At 43.8% G+C, this 17,441-nt stretch overlaps 1 protein-coding gene and 1 non-coding gene across 3 annotated transcripts in view; both read left to right on the top strand.

Annotated features, from left to right (window-relative positions):
- Positions 1–17,441, top strand: part of PACRG (parkin coregulated) — a 495,432-nt gene that overhangs the window by 20,221 nt on the left and 457,770 nt on the right. The window lies entirely within an intron of this gene.
- Positions 9,941–10,070, top strand: LOC114809498. Its single transcript, XR_003757277.1, has one exon. It is a non-coding gene; the product is annotated as a small nucleolar RNA SNORA24 (small nucleolar RNA).

Below are 17,441 nucleotides of genomic sequence, written 5' to 3'. Positions count from 1 at the left end.
CAGGACCTGTGAATACTGTATTATTGAATCTCCCTGTTTTGAAGAATTTGATTTTACAACTTAACCCAGTTTTAGTATTGTAAAATTTTCATTATTCAGTTACTTTGAGGTGAAGATATTGTCTCAAGCTGTTTCAAGCTTTGAACAAAGCATTTCAGATTATTACAGATCTTAGAAAATTAACCTTGTCTTATGCTTAACCGTAGTCATGTCTTAGGCGGTCGAGTCATCTCCGACCTTTAGCAATGCCATGGCTTCATCTCTCCCACAGAGCCCCAACTCCATCTGCAGTCATTCTGGTAGTGTATCCATAGAGTTTTCTTGGTAAAAATACAGAGGTGGTTACCATTGCCTCCTCCTGCGCAGCAAACTCAAGTCTACACCCTCGACTCTCTCCATTGCTGCTGCTGCCCAGAATGGGTGAGTTGACTTGTAGCAGATTGCCTTCTACTCGCTAGCCACTGCCCTAGCTAGGAATGCAATGTATATGCCTCTGCTTGACTCTTCCTCACGTAGTTGAGACTGGTAGAATACTGGAAATGCTCCAGGTGTAACCCTGAGAGGGAAAAAATTAACCTACAACTCCAGTTGGTCATTTATTTGGAAAATTATCATTTATGGTGAGATTAAATTATAGTGCTTACTATATAGATAATAAAATTGGGTCAATTTGTTTCTACTTTATCAAACCTATTTTCTGTAGAAAGAAAATTTTCCTGCTTTCATTGCAACTTCAAAGTTGATCATTAAATTTGAGGGTAAATATATTTGGAAAGGGTCTTGAACCATCCTTGAATGGAACCATTCTGGAAGCAAATGAAGATTTTTGTTTTCACCAGTTGAGTGATTTATAAGCAAAAAAAAAAAAACACACTAGGTTTTCAATTTGGGATACAAGCATCCCTTTGGGATGCTTCAAAGACTTGTCATGGGTTGGACTCTTCTGGCATCGGCTGCCTTTGCTAGCTGTTCCTTGTTGGGTTTTTCGAGGAGATGAGAACATCGGAAGCTCAGTTACAAGCGGAGCAGGAGTGGGTGAGTTAAACATGAAAAGTCGGTCAGGATGCAAAAATGAAAGATTAATAGAATTTAGAGACCACCTTCTTTAAATTTCTAAGGGTGTTTCAACAGGGGTCCATTGTACATTATTGAAAAATTGCAAAAATATTCCTTTTATGCAAGTAGGTTACTTGGGGCCAATATTCCTAGAAAATTTGGAGTTAGGGCCACTGACCTACTCCACAGACTCTGGTCAACAATGCACACGGGACATCACATCCATTAAACTGGGCATGCAGCAAATGTCTACCAACTCTGCTTTATTGTAGTAATAATAATAATAATGCTGGTGTTTGTTAAGCACTTAGTATGTGCCAAGCACTGTTCTAAGCACTGGGGTAAATACAAGGTAATAGGATTGTTCCATGTGAGGCTCACAGTCTTAATCCCCATTCTACAGGTGAGGTCATTGAGGCACAGAGAAGTTGAGTGACTTGCCCAAAGTCACACAACTGATAAGTGGCAGAGCGGGGATTAGAACCCATGACCTCTGACTCCCAAGTCTAGGCTCTTTCCACTATGCCACGTTGCTTCTTACACTCTCCCTTGTACTCGCTCATGCACTTAGTACAGTGCTCTGCACACGGTGCTCACTAAATACCAGTGATTGTGTGCTCCATAGCCTTGGGGCTAATTAGGTTGGACACAGTCCCTATCCCACAGTAGAGCTCACAGTCTTAATCCCCATTTTACAGATGGGGAAACTGGAGCAAAGGATGAATGGGTACCTTGTTCAGAGTTAAATCCATTTTCTCTAATTCAAATCCCACAAACCCATAATCCCATTAAGGTGATTCTCTTATTGAAATTGAATAAAGAGGGACAACTCCCCTCAGCTGGCTGTGGAGCAGAGGAGAAGCCTTGCTTTAATTCTTTCCGGGATTCTGTGAGACAGTTGAACTTTGGCCCAACCCAACCCAGATTACCTCACTGGCAAGGCCTTAGCTGCAGTTTAGATCACGACAGATCTTTGGCATCCTTCACCATGGCTGCATCTTCCGCCTCTTAAGTGGATGAGTCCCAAATCTACCTTGGGACTATACTTTCCCAAACACTTAGTATAGGGCTTTGCACACAGTAAAAGCTCAATAAATATGACTGAATGAGTGAACCTCTCCCCAACTCAAATCTCTTCCTACCTTTTCCTGCACTTGAGCTTAATATACACTAAATCGAAGTCCTTACCTTCTCTCCTAAATGCTCTTCACCCAACTTTCCTGTCACAGTGGACAAGCCACTATCCACCTGCAATTCACAACTTTGAAATAATCCTTTTCTACCCTCATATTCAGTCTGTCACCAAATCCTTTGATTTTTCTTTACTCCACAACGTCTCCATGATATACACCTTTCTCTCTGCCCAAACAGACAGCACACGGGTCAAGACATTGATCCTAACCCCACTGGATTTCCCTTTCAGCCTCCTCACTGGTATTCCTGCCTCCAGTGTCATCCCACTTCCAGCCTCGGCCCAGAGTATTTTTGGGAACTCATGATTCTGTCCTGTCCCTCCTTAAAGGTTCAACCTGGAAGCTCCCCGTGAGTGTCGATCTTGTGTAATAAATGCCATTGATTGAATCAAGCAGAAACTCACTCTGCCTAGGTCATTTTTGTAAAAACATCATTCTGTTCATGTCCCCCAATCTGCCAAAAACATAACATTCCTCCCTGCATCAAGCAGAAGCCCCTGATGGTTGGTTATAAAAGACTCTATTAACTCTCTCCCTCCTACTTAATGTTTGTTTATGGTATGTGTTAAGCACTTACTATGCGCTAGACACTAAGTGCTGGGCTAGATAGAAGCTAGTCAAGTTGGACACAGTCAAAGCTCACAGCTTTAACCTCCATTTTACAGATGAGGTAACTGAGGCAAAGATAAGTTGAATGACTTGCCCAAAGTCACACAGCAGACATGTGGTGGAGTCAGGATTAGAACTCAGTTCTTTTGACTCCCAGGCCCATTACCTTTCACTAGGCCATACTGCTTCACCAAGCTTCTCCATGATACTTATTCACTCTCCTCTCCCACTATACCCAGATTCTCACCCTTGGCTCCTCTCTAGCTACTTACTTACCCTGCCTCATCTCCCACACTGACCTGTAGCCCACCCCCTTCCCCATCCTGTTCATATTTGACAAAGCACAGCACTCCCCATCTGAAAAGCCCTGTAGCATTTATGTACATATCTTTCTATAACATCCTACTCTCAGCAATGTATTATAGTGTCTTACTCCCCCACTAGATCATAAGTTTCTTTAGGGCAGAGATCAAGTCTATTAATTCTCTTGTAGTCTTTCAAGCACTTCAGTGCTCTGCACATAATGGGCACTAAATAGATGCCACTGATGGATCTCCAGGTGGCTCTCCCTTTTTTGCTTTCCCAGATTATTGCCCCCCAACTGCCACTTGACCCCAATCTACATCCTTTGAGCACTTGTGTACTTAATAACCTCTCATAGCACGGTTGTATCTTACATTCCCTGTTACTTCCATCAAACAATGGTGCTTATTGAACGCTTACTATGTCCAGAGCGCTGTACTGTGTGCGAGGGGGAGTACAATACATCAGAGGTGGTAGACGTGTTACCTGCCCCCGGTGAGCCTGAAGTCTAGTTAAGCACTAACTCATGTACAAATCCCCTTCCACACATCTGTAAATTAATATATTACCTGTCTCCCCTGCTAGATTCTAGGTTTCTTGAGGGCAAGGATCAAGTCTAATACTTTTTTTTGTATTCTCGCAAGTGCTCAGTAAAGTTCTCTGCAAACAGTAAATGGTAGATAAATACAAATGATTGATCGATTTTTGTAATCTAGCCAACAGCTCCAATTGCTTTTGAGTCAGTGAGCTCACTCTCTTCATTTAAGGCTGTTCCTTGAGATTCACACAATATGATGGGGTGTTTGCATTAAACTCTCTAGGAATTTTTTAGCAGGGCAGAGAATGCTGTTCTGCTAATGGGATTAGCAGAGAACCTCCTGTGGAAACTGTTAGAGCAGATTTCCACTTAATCTGATCAGCAAACAGTTCTGAATATAAATATGACCGTCAGGGTTTACTATGATCTCTTCCCCTTGCAGAAGACTCTGGGTTTTCGAATGGGACTTAAGCCCTTTGTGTGATTATGCAAAGCCCTTTGCGTCCTAATAGTCGATTGGTGTTCATTACTGAATTCAGCAGCCCTCTCCCACCCTTCTCAGACCTTTCTGGGATTTTCACGGAATTTTTCTAGAGCCTGAGTTGTAGTCATGCAAATTTCCCTGCTGGCCAGTCCTGGTTCTTAATGACCTATATTTTTGGCTCACCAAATCTTCAGTTTCCCAAGCATTCTGGAAGGCAAAACTCTTACTAAAATGTGAATTGATACCCTTGCTCTGCTCTAGAATGCCTTCTGTCAACTATCTTGTTTATTTGTTCGTGATATTTAAGAGCTTACTATGTCGCAAGCACTGTTCTAAGCGCTGGGGTGGGTACAACTTATACAAGTTGGACACAGTCATGGAGCCTCAAGGGGCTGGCGGTCTAAGCAGAAAAGAGAATAGGTATGAAATTTCCATTTTACAGCTGAGGAAACTGAGACACAGAGAAGTTAATTGACACATAGCAGTCAAGTGGCGGAGTGGGATTGGAACCCAGGTCATTTGACAACTGCACTTGTGCTCTTTCCACTAGGCCACACTGTTTCTCTAAAAACACAACTGCCCTCTTATTTAAAATCATTTACTCATTCAATAGTATTTATTGAGTGCTTACTATGTGCAGAGCACTGTACTAAGCGCTTGGAATGTACAAATCAGTAACAGATAGAGACAGTCCCTGCCCTTTGACGGGCTTACAATCTAATTGGGGAAGATGGACAGACAAGAACAATAGCAATAAATAGAATCAATAAAGTCCATTTAGACGATCCCACCCAGGAAAAGGTGGCTGATCAGTTCCCTTCAGTTAATGGGAATGGCATCCCACCATTAATGAATTCATCTGTTTATTTGCAATTGATATGTTTGTTCAAAGCTTTCTATTGATTTTTACTGATTGTTGATGACAGATTGAAAGTTCTTCAAGGTAGGTGATGGGGAAGCAGTGGAGAGAGCACCAACCTGGGAGTCAGAGGACTTGAGTTCTAATTTTGACTCTGCCACTTGGATGCTGTGTGACCTCGGGCAAGTCACTTAACTTCTCAGTCTCAGCTCACCAGCAAAATGGGGATCAAATCGTACTCCTTTCTACTAATGACTGTGAGCCCCTTGTGGGACAGGGACTGTGTCCATTCTGATTATCTTGTATCTACCTCAGTGCTTACTTGGTATAGTGCTTGACACATAGTAACCTTTTCATAAATACCGAAAAATAGCAAGTCAATTTCTTTCATGTTGCCCAAGTGCCTCAGTAAACACTGTTGCTTCTGATTCTATGAAGCAGATGCAAACAGGGTTTGATTAAATCTATGGATGAGTGGTCCCTAAATCATCACTATCCATCAATCATATTTATTGAGTGCTTTCTGCATGCAGAGCACTGTACTAAGTGCTTGGGAGAATACAATATGACCATAAAACTGACACATTCCTTGTCCACAAGCTTACAGTTTAGAGAAAGAAAGAAGTTTCTTTAAGTAGAAAGATGGTTAGGGGTTGAAAATTCAATAGTATTTATTGAGCGCTTACTATGTGCAGAGCACTGTACTAAGCGCTTGGGATGAACAAGTCGGCAACAGATACAGTCCCTGCCAAGAACAATGGCAATAAACAGCGTCAAGGGGAAGAACATCTCGTAAAAACAATGGCAACTAAATAGAATCGAGGCGATGTACAATTCATTAACAAAATAAATAGGGTAACGAAAATATATACAGTTGAGCGGACGAGTACAGTGCTGTGGGGATGGGAAGGGAGAGGTGGAGGAGCAGAGGGAAAAGGGGAAAATGAGGCTTTAGCTGCGGAGAGGTAAAGGGGGGATGGCAGAGGGAGTAGAGGGGGAAGAGGAGCTCAGTCTGGGAACGCCTCTTGGAGGAGGTGATTGTTAAGTAGGGTTTTGAAGAGGGAAAGAGAATCAGTTTGGCGGAGGTGAGGAGGGAGGGCGTTCCAGGACCGCGGGAGGACGTGACCCGGGGGTCGACGGCGGGATAGGCGAGACCGAGGGACGGTGAGGAGGTGGGCGGCAGAGGAGCGGAGCGTGCATAGAAAGAGAGAAGGGAGGAGAGGTAGGAAGGGGCAAGGTGATGGAGAGCCTCGAAGCCTAGAGTGAGGAGTTTTTGTTTGGAGCAGAGATCGATAGGCAACCACTGGAGTTGTTTAAGAAGGGGAGTGACATGCCCAGATGGTTTCTGCAGGAAGATGAGCCGGGCAGCGGAGTGAAGAATAGACTGGAGCGGGGCGAGAGAGGAGGAAGGGAGGTCAGAGAGAAGGCTGACACAGTAGTCTAGCCGGGATATAACGAGAGCCCGTAATAGTAAGGTAGCCGTTTGGGTGGAGAGGAAAGGGCGGATCTTGGCGATATTGTAGAGGTGAAACCGGCAGGTCTTGGTAACGGATAGGATGTGTGGGGTGAACGAGAGAGACGAGTCAAGGATGATACCGAGATTGCGGGCCCGAGAGACGGGAAGGATGGTCGTGCCATCCACGGTGATAGAGAAGTCTGGGAGAGGACCGGGTTTGGGAGGGAAGATGAGGAGCTCAGTCTTGCTCGTGTTGAGTTTTAGGTGGCGGGCCGACATCCAGGTGGAGACGTCCCGGAGGCAGGAAGAGATGCGAGCCTGAAGGGAGGGAGAGAGGACAGGGGCGGAGATGTAGATCTGTGTGTCATCTGCGTAGAGATGGTAGTCAAAGCCGTGAGAGCGAATGAGTTCACCGAGGGAGTGAGTGAGTTGAAAAGAAAAACTTAGGGTCAAACGTGGATGAGTGGCCATGAACATGGACAACAAGGAGGACAGCTATTAAAACTTGCCTCACCAAGCACCCTGTAGGCACTATTAGAAGGAGGAGCGTTAAGGGATAAATCGTTGGTCTGAACTATTAAAGGTAATGCTTACATTCTTTATTCTTTTAAAGCACTGTTTTATAAACTGCTCCTATAAATTTACTACTTTTGGACTTAGTTCCGGGTCTTGAGTGTTAAAGGAAAAAAAAAGCCAGGTACAAGTCTAAAGAGTAGCGTGCTTGCATGTAGATTTCTGCAGAAATGTCAACAAGTCCAAATTAATTTTCTTCATACCTATGATGTGGTAGTTACTTTGCAAAGCTGGGGCTAAGGCAATGTCTTCACGTGGCCAGTTCTCCATACTTCCAATGACTGAAAGCATTTGTGAAGCAGTTTGGATAATGTTTGCAGGAGAAGGGGGTGGTTGAGTGTTCCGAAGGTAGCTTCGAAGTTGAGGAGGATTCAGATGTAGTAGAGATGGTTGGATTCGTCAAGAAGGAGATCATTTATGCCTTGGAGAGGGCAGTTTCTGTGAAGTGAAGGGGATGGAAACTGAATTTCTGTGAAGTGAAGGGGATGGAAACTAGATTTCTCTGAAGTGAAGGGGATGGCAACTGGATTGGAGGTGGTCAAGGGGAGGAAGTGGAGGAGAGGAACTTGGAGATCTTGGGTGTAGGCAACTCACTCCTTGCTTATAGTAGGGACAGTGCCATGCACACTGTCTTCTAAAAAATGAAATACTTGGCTAGCACCTGGATGATGTAAGCTCATTGTTAGCAGGGATTGTGTCAACCCACTCTGTTGTAATTGTCCTTTCCAAGCGCTTAGTAGAGTGCTCCACCCCCAGTTAGCCCTCAGCGAACACCAGTGATCATCCTTGCCCCTTTCTCTGACTCAGGCCTTGTTGGTGTTCTTGCTTTCTCCCTTTTCATCCGACTCTACTGCTTTGCTCTTTCCCTGCTGACCTGAAGTCTGCAGGCCTTTCTGCTTCCACAGCTCCCTCTTCCTGCTCCTCAGTGCTTCCTCTCCTTTCCCTATATCTCTGCTTCTGCTCCCCACTGACCTCTCATGTGTCAGCCAATCACCATTCAATAATAATGGTGGTATTTGTATTTAAGCGCTTACTATGTGCAAAGCGCTGTTCTAAGCGCTGGGGGGATAGAAGGTGATCAGGTTGTCCCACATAGGGCTCACAGTCTTAATCCCCATTTGACAGATGAGGTAACTGAGGCACAGAGAAGTCAAGTGACTTGCCCACAGACACACAGCTGGCAAGTGACAGAGGGGGGATTCGAACCCATGACCTCGGACTCCCAAGCCCGGGCTCTTTCCACTGAGCCAAGCTGCTTCTAGATGGCTGCTTCAAGAGCCATTTTAGAGCACTTAGCAGTGACCCAGTGGACCCAATTTCAATTTCTGTATATATGGTAAAAATTATTGAATATACTATAAATAAATATGTTAGCTGATCGTATTTATTTAGTGCTTACTATGTGCAGAGGATGGTGTTAAGCGCTTGGGCGAGGACAGTATAACAGACACATTCCCGCCCACAACAAGCTTATAGTCTAGAGGGGGACATAAATATTAATATAAAAAAAATTACAGATATCTACCTAAGTGCACTGGGACCTGTTAACCTGGTACCTATTTCAGTGCTTAGGTCAGTGCTTGGCACACAGTGAGCGCTTGGCAAATTATTAGTGCAATTATTATTATACTACAATTATTAGTATTATCCTTACCTGAGGGCTGCATTATTGTTAAATCTGCATTAAGGAAATCTTGCACTGAAATACACCCCCATTCTGATGCCACACTCAGACAATAACATGGCCTGCTGAGTTAATTCAATCTTATGTTGTTGGAAGAAAGTTCCCTATTTCCCTAATCACACATTAGCCAAAATATATTTTGAAAACAAGTGTTGTGGCAGAACTGAGTGAAAATTGCTTGTAAAAAAAAAAATGTGCTTTAGGACCCAACAGACTCTATAAAAGTGATTTTTGATTTATGATATTTAAGTGGTTACTATGAGCCAGACACTGTACTAAGCACTTGGGTAGATATAAGATAGTCAGTTTAGACACAGTCCATGTCCCTTGTGGGGCTCAAAATGTTCATCCCCTTTTTACAGATGATATGAATGAATGGTGGTATTGTTAAGCGCTTACTATGTGCAAAGCACTGTTCTAAGTGTTGGGGGATACAAGGTGATCAGGTTGTCCCACGTGGGGCTCAGGGTTTTAATCCCCATTTTACAGATGAGGTAACTGAGGCACAGAGAAGTGAAGTGACTTGCCCAAGGTCACAGAGCACATAAATGGCATTTTTTTCTCTCTAGATAATGGCATTGTAATTTCACTTTCTCTTTTGTAAGTTTCATTCTGAATGTTAACTCAGAATGATTTTATTAATTTTCCAAATCAGGGAATAATCACACATTTTAAGTTTCTTATTGAACACTGGGATTTTTTCATTAGTTCTCTTCTCATTATACTAAAATCCATTTCTGGCTTCACTCATTTTCTTCTCAAAGACTCTTTGGGATCCTTACATTTCATAAACAGCCGTAATTTGGGTCTGGCCTAAGGCCAAAATAAACTGCTATTTTTCAGGGCTAGAGTTAATGTGTATTTTGCGGTTGAGGCAAATTTGGAAAAGTTAAGCCTTACTTGTATTATTCAGGTGACTGATGTAAGCTAATGAATTTTATCTGTGACTGATCGATTTCATAGAAGTCTTTGAGACTGGCTTATCTAATCACAGACAACCATTGCCTTACTCTGTAAAAACCTGCCCATTTTCACAAGCCCTTGCCCATGTTTCTTTTTCATCTGATTATAATTTTTACTCCCAGGCTCTGTGCACAAATCCACACAGCTTCCCATTAAATTAAACTTCCCGTAGTGTGACTTGGTGGATTAAATACGGATATAGGAGGCAGAAGGACCTGGATTCTCCATGACACCTTGGGACCTGCCTCTTGTGGCAGCCTCCCTTCCTAGGCATGGAAGAGCATCTGCTTGTTGATGGCAAAGCTGCCACCATTTCATTGGTAGCAGATTCTGACTTGTGCAAGCGACAAGGCTTCTCACTCTGGACTTCGAGGCTCCCCTTGCCCCCCTCCTACCTCTCTTCCCTTCTCTCTTTCCACTGCCCACCCCGCACACTCCGCTCCTCCGCTGCCCATCTCGTCGCCATCCCCCGTTCAAGCGTGGCTCAGTGGCAGGAGCCCGGGCTTGGGAGTCTGAGGTCATGGGTACGAATCCCGGCCCTGCCCCTTGTCAGCTGTGTGACTGTGGGCAAGTCACTTCACTTCTCTGGGCCTCAGTGACCTCATCTGTAAAAGGGGATTAACTGTGAGCCTCACGTGGGACAACCTGATTCCCCTGTGTCTACCCCAGGGCTTAGAACAGTGTTCTGCACATAGTAAGTGCTTAACAAATACCAACATTATTATTCTAATCACTATTCCACCACTTGTCTGCTGTGTGATCTTGGGTGATTCACTCCACTTCTCTGGGCCTCAGTTCCCTCATTTGTAAAATGGGGATTAAAACTGAGTCCCATTGGGACAGGGACTGTGTCCAACCCAATTTACCTGTACCCACCCCAGCATTCTTCACTCCACTGCCCGGCTCATCTTCCTGCAGAAACGATCTGGGCATGTGACTCCCCTTCTTAAACAACTCCAGTGGTTGCCTATCAACCTCCGCTCCAAACAAAAACTCCTCACTCTAGGCTTCAAGGCTCTCCATCACCTTGCCCCTTCCTACCTCTCCTCCCTTCTCTCTTTCTACCGCTCACCCCGCACACTCCGCTCCTCCGCCGCCCACCTCCTCACCGTCCCTCGGTCTCGCCTATCCCGCCGTTGACCCCCGGGCCACGTCCTCCCACGGTCTTGGAACGCCCTCCCTCCTCACCTCCGCCAAACTGATTCTCTTTCCCTCTTCAAAACCCTACTTAAAACTCACCTCCTCCAAGAGGCCTTCCCAGACTGAGCTCCTCTTCTCCCTCTACTCCGTCTACCACCCCCCCTTCACTTCTCCACAGCTAAACCCTCTTTTCCCCCTTTCCCTCTGCTCCTCCCCCCTTCCTTCCCATCCCCTCAGCACTGTTCTCGTCCGCTCAACTGTATATGTTGCCATTACCCTATTTATTTTGTTAATGAATGTATATTGCCTTGATTCTGTTTAGTTGCCATTGTTTTTACGAGATGTTCTTCCCCTTGACTCTATTTATTGCCATTGTTCTCCCCCGATTAGACTGTAAGCCCGTCAATGGGCAGGGATTTTCTCTATCTGTTGCCGACTTGTTCATTCCAAGCGCTTAGTACAGTGCTCTGCACATAGTAAGTGCTCAATAAATACTATTGAATGAATGAATTTAGTAAGGGCTTGTAAGTACCATTACTATGATTATCGTGCATACGCATTCATCTGAAAATTTTGGTCAGGGTGTGCCCTCTTGGGCATCATAGAACTATCACTTGGCTTTAGCATTTTAAGGTCCTATGGGCAACTCTAGAGGACTGAGAAATGATGCCAGAAATGTCTTTTCCCTCGGAGAAGTGAGAGTTTTGAGGCAGGTGTTAGGCATAGTGGGGAAGGAACTCTCAGGCAAAGCATTTCTTCTGGCATCTTCTGGCGACTGCAGGGAAAGGAGGAGGACAAGGGTACTGTGAGAGGAGAAGGTTCAAGAGTGCAAGTGTTCAGCTGTTCTGTATTTCCTCTGCCCCGCTGCCCCAGTTGGGACCTGTTGCCTCTGTGTGTCTCCCCCGGGATTTCTGTCAGTCCACCATGCAGTGGCATTTACTGATCATTTACTGTGCGAAGATCACTAAGCACTTAGGCTGGTGCAGTACAATAGAGTTGATAGACATGATATCTGCCCTCAAGGATTTTCCCTGAGAAGTAGCGTGGGCTAGCGGAAAGAACATGAGCCTGAGAGTCAGAGGACCTGAGTTCTAAGCCTGGTTCTGCCAATGGCTAGCTCTGTGACCTCGGGTAAGTCATTTAACTTCTTTGCGCCTGTTTCCCCCCCCACCAGTAAAATGGATTTCAGTACCTGTTTATCTCCTAATTAGATTGTGAATTCCATTTGGGACAGGGATTGAGTCCAACCTCGTTAATTGAGTCTCCCACAGCCCTTAGAGTGTTTTGACACAGAGTAAGCTCATGACCATCACCATGGTCATTCATTCATTCAGTAGTATTGAGCAGAGCACTGTACTAAGATCTTGGAATGTACACATAGGTAACAGAGACAGTCCTGCCCTTTGATGGGCTTCCAGTCTAATCGGGGGAGACGGACAGACAAGAACAGTAGCAATAAATAGTATCAAGGGGATGAACATCTCATTAAAACAATAGCAAATAATAAGACCATGGTAAGACCCTGAAAACCACCAGTTTACAATCTGGTGGAGTTTACAGTCTCTAATCAGAAGCTGGAGGTAGCCCCTCCCCCGTGTCTCCCCCAGCACAATGGTGTTATGTGTGAGGGTGAGTTTTCCAATGCCTAAGGTGGCATGATTTGGAAAAACAGAAAGGCCTAGTGGATAGACCACAGGCCCGGGAGTCAGTAGATCTGGATTAATCCCAGCTCAGCCACGTAGCGGCTGTGCAACCCTGCGCAAGTCCCTTAACTCCTCCGTGCCTCAGTTCTCTCATCTGTAAAATGGGGATTACAGCTGTGAGCCTCATGTGGGACAGGGACTGTGTCCAACCCGATTTGCTTGCATTCACCCCATTGCTTAGTACAGTGCGAGGCACATAGTAAGTGCTTACCAAATACCACAATTAAGATTGGAGAGGACCATTTATCCTTTAAATGCTACAGTCTATCATGTGATTCACAAGAAAATGTCTGGCCAATTTTCAGTCTTGACAATGTTTTATGGTGTAATTGGTCTCTCTTGTATAGGTAGTGTTTAAGGATTCATTGGACGCCAGTCTTGCTAACAGCTAAAGTGCTTTCAGGTAGTAAAATAGGTATTTAGAAATCCATGTGAAAAATTTCAGAATGCTCAGTTGCTTGTGGTGCTTGTAAAGCTATGTGGAGCTGTACTAAATGATCCTTATTCCCGGGCCTTAACAGGTTCAGCAAATTAATTCCAAGTACTCGGGAGTAGCAGTGTTGGAGATCTGGCCTTGGTAGTCCCAGATCATAGGTTCTAATCTTCATTCCACTTGTTAGCTGTGTGACTTTGGGCAAATGACTTCTCTCTGCCTCACTTCCCTCATCTGTAAAATGGGGATTAAGACTGTGAGCTCCATGTGGGACAACTCGGTAACCTTCTATCTATCCCAGTGCTTAGAAGACTTGGCACACCGTAAGCACTTAAAAAATACCATTATCATTATTATTGGTGGGGTACATTTGCTTCTAGGTTGTCACAATGTTCCTATTGAGATTTAATGTGAATAATATAGATAAATTCTTAGGTGCCACTTACTGTTAATAAATTAGCCTTCAGCCCCAAGGCACTTCAATATGTTTCCATCATTCATTAATTCATCTCAATTTCTGAGTCCCCACCTCTAGACTGTAAATTCACTGTGGGCAAAAACTGTCACCCAACTCTTCACTTATGTACATCCCTTTAAATTATATATTATAAATTACATCTATTAATGTCTGTCTCCTCCTCTAGACTGTAAGCTCATTAAGGGCAGGGAACCTGTCTACCAATTTGGCACTTATATATGCATCTTTATATATTTTAAATTACTTATTATTCATATTAATGTTTGTTTCCCCCCCATTACCTCCCCAAACTGTAAGGTTATTATGGGCAGGGAACACCTCTTCTAATTCTGTTGCACTGTACCTTCCCAAGTACTTAGTGCAGTGCTCTGCACATAGTAAGTGCTCAATAAATACCGTTGACTGGCGGCTATACTCGACTCTTCCAAGTGCTTAGCACAGTGCTCTGCACACAGTAGCACTCAGCAAATGGAATTGATTGATTGAAAATAGTAGTATTTTTTGAGTGCTTACCTTTGTTGATACCAAAAAGTATTTATATAGGGATGACAGAATTCCTTTTTAATGTGGTCTGAGCAAGGCATGCTAATTTATTTCAATGATAAAAGTCCAAAAATATATAACAAGCACAAACTAAACTCAAATGTGATTAGAATTAGGCTTCTAAATTCTAATGAACATTGTCTTTTCCTCTCCCCCTGAGTCAGTCAGATGACATCTTTCTCTTCCCTTGGATTCCTCTTTTATTCAGATCAGTGGCTGCCTGCAAATGAGGTCATTCAATCAACAGAACCCTTATAATCTTGGGGAGGAAAATAATATAAAATGAAGAGAGCGATGCAATCAATCAATCAATGGTTTTTATTCAGTGCTTACTATGTGCAGAGCACTGTACTAAGTGTTTGGGAAAGTACAATACAACCAAATTAGCAGATAGGTGCCTTGCGCAGAGTGAGCTAAACAGTTAGAAGGGGGAGAAAGACATTGCAACTTTCTGTTAGTTTTTATCACTCTCTTCTGTGTAGCTCCGACTTGCTCTTTTTATTCACTTCCCAATTCACAAGCCCCACAGCACTTAGGTACATATCCAAAATTGATATATATATATATATATATATATGTCATTAATATATAAACTGTAAACCCAGTTTACAGTGACTGGGGAGTCCTGGTTCCGCCACTTGCCTGCTGTGTGAGCATGGGGAAGTCACATAACTTCTCTGTGCCTGTTACCTCAGCGGTAAAATAGGGATAAGAGTGAGAGCCCCATGTGGGACAGGGCTGTGTCCAACCTGATTAACTTCTAGTTGCCTTAGTGCTGAGAACAGTGTTTGGCACATAGTAAGTGTTTATCAAGTGCCATCATCACTGTCGTTATTGATATTTTCAGTCTCTAGTCAGATGTTCATTTCAGCTTGAAATGTATGCATGTTGATGGTGTTTTGTACTTAAACTATCTTTGTCCATTTTTGTTATTGCACTGCCTAAGCTGTGCTGAGCCTTCCCTTGTCTCAGCGAATGGATCATTTTATTACACTTAGTGATGCATTTTTCATAATTATGAACTCATCATGATATCTTCATCAGTTTATGGTATTCTCAGTGAAAGAGTTTATGAGGTTTCATGTTTTACAGATATTTTAATAAGTAGTTTTCTAATACTTTTTAACGGGCTCGGACATAGTGCGCTAATCAAACAATTCAAACAAATGAACTATAGAATAGCCAGGTGTAAGGAGCAAGCTTCTGTAATTAGGAATGACTCGTCTTGTGTGTGCAGTTACCCCACAGAAGCCAACTGTCTCTCAATTTCCAAGTGATCACTTAATAATAATGTTGGTATTTCTTAAGCGCTTACTATGTGCAGAGCACTGTTCTAAGCACTTGGGGAGATACAGGGTGATCAGGCTGTCCCACGTGGGGCTTGCAGTTTTAATCCCCATTTTGCAGATGAGGTAACTGAGTCACAGAGAAGTGAAGTGACTTGCCCACAGTCACACAGCTGACAAAGGGCAGAGCTGGGATTTAGCAGCCTTGAGGGTGCTTTTTTGATTGAGGAACATCTAGTATTTTGTGGTGGTTGTCATTTTTGGTTTTTTTTTTAAATAGAGAAGCAGCATGGTCAAGTGGCAAGAGCACAGGCTTGGGAGTCAGCAGAGGACATGGGTTCTAATCCTAGTTCTGCCACTTGTCTCCTGTATGACCTTGGGCAAGTCACTTAACTTCTCTGTGCCTCAGTTACCTCATCTGTGAAATGGGGATGGATATTATGAGCCCTATCTGGGCCAGGGACTGTGCCCAATCCAATTTGCATATAATAATAATAATAATAATGTTGGTATTTGTTAAGCGCTTACTATGTGCCGAGCACTGTTCTAAGCGCTGGGGTGGACATAGGGGAATCAGGTTGTCCCACGTGGGGCTCACAGTCTTCATCCCCATTTTACAGATGAGGGAACTGAGGCCCAGAGAAGTTAAGTGACTTGCCCACAGTCACACAGCCGACAAGTGGCAGAGCTGGGATTCGAACTCATGAGCCCTGACTGCAAAGCCCATGCTCTTTCCACTGAGCCACGCTGCTTCTCCATATCCACCCCAGCGCTTAGTACAGTGCCTGGCACATTTTTAGCGCTTAACAAATACTGTAATAATTATACCAAGTAGGGTATTGAAATTACATAGAGGGGAATTCATATTAAAATAGTTTTTTTCATAATTTAACACTACTGAATATGAGAAGAAGGAAAGGAACACACAAGCTCAGTGCACCCTCCCTTGAGAGGAATTAGAATTGAGCACCTTCAAGCATCCTTAAACGTCTGTCTTGTAGGATCTGCCAACTGCTTCCTCAGTTAATCAGTGGTATTTAGTGAGGATTTACTGTGTGCAGAGAACTCTATTAACTGCTTGGGAGAATAAAGTACAGTACTGTTGTTGAGCATGATCCCTGCCATCTAGACCCCTACAATTTAGGGGTGTCGTGCTGGTAGCCACGGAGAATTAGGGGGTTCATCTTGAAATTGGCTTCTGGTTTGTTGAGGAGTTAGTGGAATCATGCTAGTTAAGAGGTGATTTTCCCCAGAGTAAACCAGCATCTGCTGTGAGAAAATATAGAATCTCGGATATTGGAGATGCACTTGCATTTCCATGGCTCGTGGTAAGAGCCCGGGCTTGGGAGTCAGAGGTCATGGGTTCGAATTCTGGCTCTGCTACCTGTCAGCTGTGTGACTGGGCAAGTCACTTCACTTCTCTGTGCCTCAGTTCCCTCATCTGTAAAATGGGGATTAAGACTGTGAGCCTCATGTGGGACGACCTGATTACCATGTATGTACCCTAGCGCTTAGAACAGTGCTCTGCACATAATAAGCGCTTAACAAATACCAATATTATGGAGAAGCAGCATGGCTCAATGGAAAGATCACAGGGATTTGGAGTCAGAGGTCATGGGTTTGAATCCCAGCTCTGCTACCTGTCAGCTGTGTGACTGGGCAAGTCACTTCACTTCTCTGTGCCTCCGTTACCTCATCTGTAAAATGGGGATTAAGACTGTGAGCCCCACGTGGGACAATCTGATTGCCCTGTGTCTACCCCAGTGCTTAGAACAGTGCTCTGCACATAGTAAGCGCTTAACAAATACCAACATTATTATTACTGTGTGCGGAGCACTGTACTAAATGCTTGGGAGAGAACAGTACAATAGCGATCAAACTTGGTTGTCTGGAAAATAGCCATCACAGTTTCCTCACCTTTCTCTTTTCTTTAAGCATATCCTAACAAGTAAGATAACCACAGAGCATGATAAATTTTCTTTATTTAATTTAACGTTTGACGTCTCTGAAGTCCGTTTACCTATGACCATTGAAAATAGTCCATTATTGTCAACTTTCCTAACCGTGCTTGTATAGCTTCCAGGAGAAGTATGAAAATACTGTTTAGTCATTAGCATTTTTAACTAGTGTAGAAGGGAAA

Source organism: Ornithorhynchus anatinus, chromosome 2 (assembly GCF_004115215.2).
Source record: "Ornithorhynchus anatinus isolate Pmale09 chromosome 2, mOrnAna1.pri.v4, whole genome shotgun sequence".
Lineage (NCBI taxonomy): Eukaryota > Metazoa > Chordata > Mammalia > Monotremata > Ornithorhynchidae > Ornithorhynchus > Ornithorhynchus anatinus.
Note: the sequence above shows the minus strand (reverse complement) of the source record. Positions and strands in the feature narration are given on the sequence as shown.